The 9860-nt window shown below is 43.5% G+C and overlaps 1 long non-coding RNA gene across 1 annotated transcript; it reads right to left on the reverse strand.

The window, feature by feature from the left end:
- Window positions 1-4298: 4298 nt before the first annotated feature.
- On the reverse strand, window positions 4299-6063 carry LOC149979089 (uncharacterized). Its single transcript, XR_016484911.1, has 3 exons — window positions 6000-6063; window positions 5345-5917; window positions 4299-5246 (listed from the first exon to the last, which is right to left on the reverse strand). It is a non-coding gene; the product is annotated as an uncharacterized LOC149979089 (long non-coding RNA).
- Window positions 6064-9860: the final 3797 nt, after the last annotated feature.

Raw genomic sequence — 9860 nt, forward strand, 5'->3', positions numbered from 1 at the left:
CTACTACTACTGCTGATACTACTACTACTACTACTGATACTATTACTACTAATACTACTACTGCTGCTGATACTGATACTACTATTTCTACTACTACTGCTGATACTACTACTACTACTGATACTATTACTACTAATACTACTACTGCTGCTGATACTGATACTACTATTTCTACTACTACTGCTGATACTACTACTACTACTGATACTATTACTACTAATACTACTACTGCTGCTACAACTAATACTAGTACTGCTGCTATTACTACTACTACTACTACTGATAATATTACTACTAATACTACTACTGCTGCTACAACTAATACTAGTACTGCTGCTATTACTACTAATACTACTAATGCTAATACTCAAATCAAATCAAATCAAATTGTATTTGTCACATACACATGGTTAGCAGATGTTTATGCGAGTGTAGCGAAATGCTTGTGCTTCTAGTTCCGACAATGCAGTAATAACCAACAAGTAATCTAACTAACAATTCCAAAACTACTGTCTTATACACAGTGTAAGGGGATAAAGAATATGTACATAAGGATATATGAATGAGTGATGGTACAGAGCAGCATAGGCAAGATACAGTAGATGATATCGAGTACAGTATATCCATATGAGATGAGTATGTAAACAAAGTGGCATAGTTAAAGTGGCTAGTGATACATGTATTACATAAGGATACAGTCGATGATATAGAGTACAGTATATACGTATGCATGTGAGATGAATAATGTAGGGTAAGTAACATTATATAAGGTAGCATTGTTTAAAGTGGCTAGTGATATATTTACATCATTTCCTATCAATTCCCATTATTAAAGTGGCTGGAGTTGAGTCAGTGTCATTGTCAGTGTGTTGGCAGCAGCCACTCAATGTTAGTGGTGGCTGTTTAACAGTCTGATGGCCTTGAGATAGAAGCTGTTTTTCAGTCTCTCGGTCCCACCTTTGATGCACCTGTACTGACCTTGCCTTCTGGATGATAGCGGGGTGAACAGGCAGTGGCTCGGGTGGTTGATGTCCTTGATGATCTTTATGGCCTTCCTGTAACATCGGGTGGTGTAGGTGTCCTGGAGGGCAGGTAGTTTGCCCCCGGTGATGCGTTGTGCAGACCTCACTACCCTCTGGAGAGCCTTACGGTTGAGGGCGGAGCAGTTGCCGTACCAAGCGGTGATACTGCCCAACAGGATGCTCTCGATTGTGCATCTGTAGAAGTTTGTGAGTGCTTTTGGTGACAAGCCAAATTTCTTCAGCCTCCTGAGGTTGAAGAGGCGCTGCTGCGCCTTCTTCACGATGCTGTCTGTGTGAGTGGACCAATTCAGTTTGTCTGTGATGTGTATGCCGAGGAACTTAAAACTTGCTACCCTCTCCACTACTGTTCCATCGATGTGGATAGGGGGGTGTTCCCTCTGCTGTTTCCTGAAGTCCACAATCATCTCCTTAGTTTTGTTGATGTTGAGTGTAAGGTTATTTTCCTGACACCACACTCCACACTGCTACTACTAATACTACTAATACTGATGCTACTACTACTACTACTACTACTACTACTCTAGACTCTCATTCTACCATTATAACTACTCATACTTCTGTATTGTCATACCTCCTTATAGGCTGCAGCAGCTTTGCCCCCTTATCTTCTCCATCTCAGCAGAATACAGTGGAGTGTGAAAGCTTTATGCTGTAGGTTATAGCCACACACACACCCCTATGTAGAAGAGAATGCCAAAGGATGATCTGCTGCCATTGCTCTTTCAGACCTTAACAGACAGAAATTGTCTCCATGATGATAAGTGGAGGTCAGGGTTGGTGTCAACTCAATTCCAACCAAATCCACTTAACCAATCATCTCAACTTTAATGTATTGGACAGTTTCCCATTGCTTTCAATTAGGATTTTCCACCTCAGTTCATCCAGGATATTTGAATGCCTTTTTCCTCAATTTGACACAGTTGGAACCTAAAGTAATTTACTTCCTGTCTCAGTGATACCATCCACTACTCCCCTGGCTGCTCTCTCTGATGACGTGCTTTGAAAAACAGATGCGCTCCGGCACAACAAAGTGTGAACAGAGGTGATTGATAACCAATGCACCATGAGTATGTTTGGAGTGTGTATAGCCGTGAAGGGGGGTTGTGTGTGTGGTAGCAGATGGTATAGTTTGTGTTTGATGCTGAATCAGGTTGTTTCCTAGTGAATACTAAAGCATGTCCATTCCCTCTGAGTTACTGTTAATATGTTTCATGTCAGTCGTCCCCTGGCTGGGAAAATTCATGTGTTTATAAGAGAACCATAACAATATATCCATTCTGAGCCTGAGACCTGAGCGGAATGTTGATCCTGCATGGCCTACACAGCAGAATCTGAAAGAGAGGATAGAATTACACACAGATCCAAATAAACTGGACAGAAATATAGCAACAAAAAGAACGGGTAAAACTTTATTTGCATAATCCATCTGGAGATGCTCTACAGACTATCAACTAACCCTAACCATAACCCTTATCCTAACCCTAACCTTATGTCACGATTCTTCAAAATCGAACCCAGAAGCAGACCAGGACAAGGAGAGTAGGAAGAAGGTGAGTATTTATTTACAAGTGAATGGGTAGATATATCCAGGTGGTGTAGCGGTGATGAGTTGATGGGAGTAAATAGGTGGATCCAATGGGGAAGCGGAATCCTCTGACGACCAGGGGCCTGTTGCACAAAACTAGGATAAGGGATTAAGCCAGGATATCTTGGTGATCCTGGCTCAATTGATCCGTAATCCGGTTGCACTAAAGATGGATAGGGGGCAGGAGGATATGTTATGGTATAAATTACCATGGAGATTTATTCTGTGGAGCTAGCCTGCTCCAGACCAGGCTAAATTCCAGGATCTATTTAATCTCATCCCTAATGTCAATCAGCAGTCACCACAAATGGAAACCAATAGTTATTTCACTGCTCACTATACATTGTTATCACATATAACTAGACCCACTGTTATTTAAACGTTTGTGATCATTAATTTCAATGATTTTGGATAAAAAATGATTTTTAGATGATGTTGCTATCATTAGATAATTTACAGTTTCCCATAGACTATAAGGCTATATATAAAATGCTAGAATATTAGGGCCACAGAGGGGAAAAAAAACACAAGTCATAATATTGTAACCAGTTGTTTTAAAGGAGGACAGTTGTTAAAATGACAGATGTGGGGCATTTCGTGAAATTGTACTTCAGTATGGTTTCATAAACAAAGACATGCTGATGTGCCAGAATATTAAGTATCACATTGTCATAAGTATCAAAACTGTAAAAACAATATGTAGCTTTTCTGCAGAAAGAACCAGCCTCATAAATTTATGACTTTATCCTTTTTCTTCAGTGTGGCCCTAGTACTCTGTCATATAAACAAATACACATTCCATATGAATATAAAAACACAATGTGTAACATTATGTTCCTTTATTGAATAAGGACAAAACAAAGCAGGTAAACCATCAGCTCCTTTCAAAACTGAAGTCACAGTGACTCTACAAGATGGAAAGCACAGAATCTAAGCATATTATACAAAATGATACATATACAGACCTTTGAATGTGTATAACACACCCTGCATGTCTGCACACTAAAATAAATGCAGGACAAATCCATACACATCAACTGAACAGACAAATGAATGGATGCAGTAGCCTCCCTGCAGCCTTGTATTACACACAGTATACCGCACAAACATCATAAGAGGCCAAATTCGTCAAAAAACGAACCCAAAAAAACCCAAATTCCTCTGCCACCGCAGGACATATTTAACCAAAATTGAAAGCACACATACTAACTAAAATAATTCAACACATATTGGTCCCTCAGCAGCCGACCACTGTCGTCATCAGGGAAGATTGCCGGATTGTCCCAGTCCATGGCTGGTGGCACTCTGGGGGCCCTCTCCTTCCTCAGGCAGGCCACATTGTGGAGGACAGCACAAGCCACAGTAATATCACATGCCCTAACAGGGCTGACCCTTAATTTGTGAAGGCAGTGAAAGCGTGCCTTCAGGAGGCCAAAGGTCATTTCAACTCTGGCCCTGGTCCTGGCATGGGCATGGTTGTAGGCCTGCTGTGCTTCCTGGGGGTCTGTGAAAGGTGTCAGGAGAAAAGGCTGGCAGCCATACCCCCTGTCTCCCAGCAACACACCAGAGAATTCACCTGTCAACACAAAATCTCATCATTACTACCTCATAAACACAGTGATATTCTTGACACAGCCATGATGGTTATAAATAGGGGTTGTGTGGCTTACCTTGTGATAGGCACTGATAGATTTCAGAGGCCCGAAAGATTCTGGAGTCATGGACTGAGCCAGGCCATTTTGCCACAACATTGCTGATCACACAGTCAGCATTGCAGACCATCTGAAATCATAAGATGAGGAATATTACACCAATCAATGCACATCACTGGCAATGCAGAGTGTTCGTCAATGGACAATATCAAAAAGTTATGTTCACCTGAACATTAATGCTGTGAAAGGATTTCCTATTCACAAAATCGGCCTCATGGGCACCTGAGGGGGCTTTTATCCTTATGTGTGTGCAGTCCACTGCACCAATGACATTGGGGAAACCTGTCACACAAAGTAATGAGTATCCTACTATGTGTTAACAGTTGTCCTGTAATTTGTAGATCCTCTTACCTGCAATCCTATAGAACTCCTCTTTGATGTCACAGAGTCTTCTGTGGCCAGGGAAGGAGATGAAGACATCTGCTAATGCTTTGATAGCCAGACACACACTCCTTATTGTGCGGCAAATTGTGGCCTTGTTCAGCTGTTCTGCATCCCCCACTGAGTACAGGAAGGCTCCACTAGCAAAAAAGCGCAAGGCCACACAAACCATTTGCTCCACACTCAGTGCATGGCTCCGTGCAGTGCGGTGCTTAATCCTGGGACCCAGTAGTCTGCATAGATACCTGATGCCATCTGCAGAAAACCTGTATCTTTCATATAGATGGTCATCAGGGAAGGCCAGTGGGTCCAACCGGTCCCTGAAGACCCTTTCTCACCTGAAGGCTCTCCTCAGCACAAGTGCTTCTTCATCCACCACATCTCGCACGAATGGGCATGCCATTGTCAGAGCAGAAAGGAACACACAATTTTGGGCCTTCATATAGGCTAGTGGCCACACCTGGTGCTGGGGGGGTGGGCAAAAGAGGGCGATGCCTTATAACGATGACTTGGTTGTACTGATTGCTGGGAAAATAAAAAAAACCTTAGAAAGATGCCACCGTCCTGTGTGCTCACAATAAGAGCTCATATGTCATGGCTCACTTGACTTTACGAGAATATACCTAATTTTTATTTTGAGCTGTGTCATCTTCTTGGAGCTGGGGGAGGAAAGAAAAATAATGATTAATACATTTGTGTTACAGTTAGCATACAGTGTACATTGAAGGCATATCTCACCTCCCTCTCAAGTTTTTTTATTTCAAGGTCCAGTTTCCTAATTGTCCTCTTTTTTATTTCGAACTCCAGTGCAAGATTTTCCATCTTTTTCTTCTTGTACTGAATGTCTATGTCTGCCAGTTCTATTTGGCACCGGAGGTGGTTGCCATACAACTTTCTGATAGCTTGTGAGCTCTGTGAACACAATACAATTAGCGCAGCTGGAATTTGGCAGGATGTGGTGTCCTTTTATTAATACGCACTATGTTGCCAGGCTGGTTTTCCCACTGTATAGCATCTGGGTCCTGTAAAAGAAATTAGATTTTTTGATTTTGATGAGGACTCCTCACCATTGTAGAGTAAATAGTACTTTCACAGTCTTAACATGATACCTCATGCCTTCTGGAATCCAGAGAGATGGTCTCCTCCTCATCATCGTCTCCATCATGTGCTGTTGCTGCTGCACTGGGGCCTTCACCCTATCACATTTAATCGGATTCATATTGAAGCTAGTAGACAAGACATGCCAGGCCTACAGTATGCCTTTGATGGAGTACTCACTGGATCAGCATCGTCTGGTGCTTGTGCTGGTGGCTCTAACAGGAACACAGTGCTGCCAGACACTGCAAGGCAATAGGTAAACCAAAGTCAGACAGTCCAAATTGATTCAATATGAATGTGGTTGTATCCCATGTAGAGATGGAAGGACATACCTTGAATGAAGCGGGTGGCATCTTGGGAGGAACCTATGCTCGTCTCTTTCCCCCCAGGGATCCCCTCTAAGACGGGCCTGCCTTTATTTAGCTCCAAGGCCATGTCCTCTGCTGGGGTAAGGTCAGCCTTTGGTGACCCACCACCCGTGCCTTGTCTGTGGGTATTCTTTTTCACTGCTAAAACAGTACAGACAATGTGTGAGCAGGCACCTTCTGGGTACAATATATGCTTGTGCTTTGTTAAATATTAGTCAGGGACCATACCATTCTGCAGAATGTTCTTGTATTTGATTTTGACCTGCTGCCATGTCCGTTTTGGCCCGTTCATGTTTAATCTACACACACACACACACACACACACTTAATGGAGTCACACTGCAAAAAATTACTTGGTATTTTTGTCTTGTTTTCAGTAAAAATATCAAAAATTTTATCATAGCTTTATACAGTGTGATGGAGTTACTTTACACAATTTCACTCATATCTGCAGTGCATTTCAATAAAACAAATTAACCGTTTCATAATTACAGTACAACTGCATTTTTGGAGATGTGAATTAAATATTTGAATTGTAATTGTGATGTTTCAGCGGAGCGGTGAGTGTGTAATTGTGCACTACTTACGCATTCAGGCGGTCTGCAATACTTTGCCACGCTTTTTCTCTTTGCTTTATCACTGTGGCGGTGTTGCCTTTCTTCTTAATTATATCTTTTACCTCCTCGTATGCCTCCATGAGGATTTGTGCTTCCGACGGGGAAAAGTACGCGGCTCTAGTTGCCATGGTAAATCAGTTAATCTGTGATCTGTGGCGGGGTCTATTTGAGTGAGCCGTGAGCGCGCACCTATCCAGGATTGGTTTCACCTGGCTTAATGAATCCGTGTCTGCTCATCCTGGCTTGGTCTTTGTGCAACCAATTAAGCCTGGACGCACATGTTTTGGCTTCATTGAGCTCAGCTGAGTCATTTATCCCGGATGTCTTAATTCTACTTTTGTGCAACAGGCCCCAGGCGGGAATGGGGTAAATGATCCGGGTGAGTAACTGAAGACAGAACAAACAGAGGTAAGTTCAAGGCAAGCAATACATAACAAACAACAAAACAAATTCTATCCAACTTGAGGCTGATACTCTGGCACAACATACTGTTCATGGCTAACGATCCGGCAGGGAATGGATGTCAGGTCAGAGCTTTTGAAGGGGAGAGGTGATGATCAGGACAGGTGTGCAGATTACTGATGGGATACAGGTGCGGGTGAATATCGATCTCCCAACAAGCTAATTCGCCCGGCAACCAGACAGGGTGCGTTCCAGGACACCGGAAACACACTCCAGGACAGAAACACAGGCAAACACAGACTCAGGAAACGGGATTCGTGACACCTTAACCCTTATCCTAACCCTAACCTTAACCCTAAACTTAACCCTTATCCTAACCCTAACCTTAACCCTTATCCTAACCCTAACCTTAACCCTTATCCTAACCCTAACCTTAACCCTAAACGTAACCCTTATCCTCACCCTAACCTTAACCCTTATCCTAACCCTAACCTTAACCCTTATCCTAACCCTAAACTTAACCCTTATCCTTAATCTATACATTACCTTATCCCTAATCGTAACCTTAGCAAGCAGTTGCTTATCAACAGATAGTTTGTTGATAGTATGACCATCTTTAGAGCATCTAGAGATGGACTGTCTGGACTATCCAAATAAAGTGTGACCAAAGAACGCTTATGGGCAGAACATCTTTGACAAATAATTCCTCTATTGAACACCCCATGTCTTACAGAGATATACCCTACTAGTTCTGAGAACTACCCTTCAAGGGTGATCAACTCTCCTCCTGAAGAGCTACTTGGTATGCAGGAATGTGCAGGACTTTTCACTCCCATGAGTAGGGTTTGACCACCTCTAAATACACTAAGCAAAATAAAAATTTGCCTGTTGGAATGCAGCCACTGAGTTGAGTGGCAGTTTGGAGATAAGGGGAACAGGTGGAAGATTGAAGATGAGAGGAAGCGGGGGGTGAGTGGAGGTGTGTGAAGGAGGGCGAAGGTGAAGGAGTGAAGACAAGGAAATTAACACCTCCTGTCTTGTCTGCAGATGTGTCCCTGGAGAGGTAGTGGACACCCACTCCTGACCTTCCTCCTCTCCTTTATCTGACCACCTCCTCAGGTCATACTACCTGTGATTGTCTGAGAGAGAGAGAGTGAGAGGGAGTGGGAGAAAGAGAGAGAAAAGAGAGAGAGTGAAGCAAGAGGGGGAGAGAGCGAGAGGGGAGGAAGAGTGGTAGAGAAAGAGTGGGTGAGAGAGAGAGAAAGAGAGAGAGAGCATTAATTAGGCACTAAGTCCTATGTTGCTGTTGTGGCGTACTAACTGCTGCCACTGATGTATCACACACCCATACTATCGCACTCTCTCAGCATATGAGTACTGTAGCCTTCCCTCTGCTAATGAAGAGGGCTGTGAACTCCCTTGGCCCCCAACCCCACCCCCAAACCATGCACACACACATACTCATACACGGATGGTCAGACAGGCACGAGCGCAGAGAGAGAGAGAGAGGGAGAGAAAGAGACAGAGGGAGCGAGAGACGCACACTAACATGTACACAGTATGTGTTCTCTCCCTCCCCCATGTACAACCCTCTGATGTCAATGCGTAGTACCAGGATCTAAATGCCGTTTGTCTATTCCTATAAACATGTTTGTTAGCTGTCTTCTCCTTTAGTGCACTGAAGTAGGTGTGTGTGTGTGTGTGTGTGTGTGTGTGTGTGTGTGTGTGTGTGTGTGTGTGTGTGTGTGTGTGTGTGTGTGTGTGTGTGTGTGTGTGTGTGCCATCACCTCCTCCTGTCACCAACTGAGTAAGATGTTTCTCCACAGCACTGCCACATAAGAGATTTTAGCTTGTGTGTGTGTGCTTTCTGCACTCTCTAATACTTAGTGTGAATCTGTGTTTGCGTCATAAGACTTGTGTGTGTGAGTGCGTGCGTGTGCATATGCGCGCGTGTGTGCGTGTGCATATGCGCGCGTGTGTGTGTAACCACAGAGAGTCATCAACAGGGATAGAAGGAGGTGATGTGGAGAGCTCTAAGATTTATAATTTGCTTCCACTGAGAGAGTGAAGAGGAGGAGAGGAGAGGAGATAAAGAGAGGAAAGAGGGTGGAGATATAAGGATGGAGAGAAATGGAATCCTAAGGGAATGGAATTCTCTAGAATGTTCTGTGTTCCAGAAATGACTCCTACTAGTCCAGGATATAATACCACAAGCAGAGAATCCAGGACAAGCAGTGTGGCAAATAAGGTTCCCAAGGGGGCAAATAGAAAAACAAAGCTAAAGAAATGTAGTAAAAAAGGAGGAATAGCTTCAGAATATACTGAGTATATACACTCAGTGGCCAATTTATTAGGTACAGACACCCTTTGCCTACAGAACAGCCGTAATTCTTCGGAGAATGGAAACGTTGCTCAATTGGTATCAGGGGACCTAACATGTGCCAGGAAAACATTCCCCACACCATTACACCACCGCCACCAGCCTGTACTGTTGACTCCAGGCAGGATGGGGCCAAGGACTCATGTTGCTTACGCCAAATCCTGACTCTGCCATCAACATGATACAACAGAAACAGGGATTCGTTTGCCCTGGCAATGTTTTCCCATTCCTCATTTGTCCAGTGTTGGTGATTGCGTGCCCACTGAAGCCGCTT

This window comes from Oncorhynchus mykiss, chromosome 12 (assembly GCF_057628025.1).
Source record: "Oncorhynchus mykiss isolate SJ-2025 chromosome 12, ASM5762802v1, whole genome shotgun sequence".
NCBI classification, from domain to species: Eukaryota; Metazoa; Chordata; class Actinopteri; order Salmoniformes; family Salmonidae; genus Oncorhynchus; species Oncorhynchus mykiss.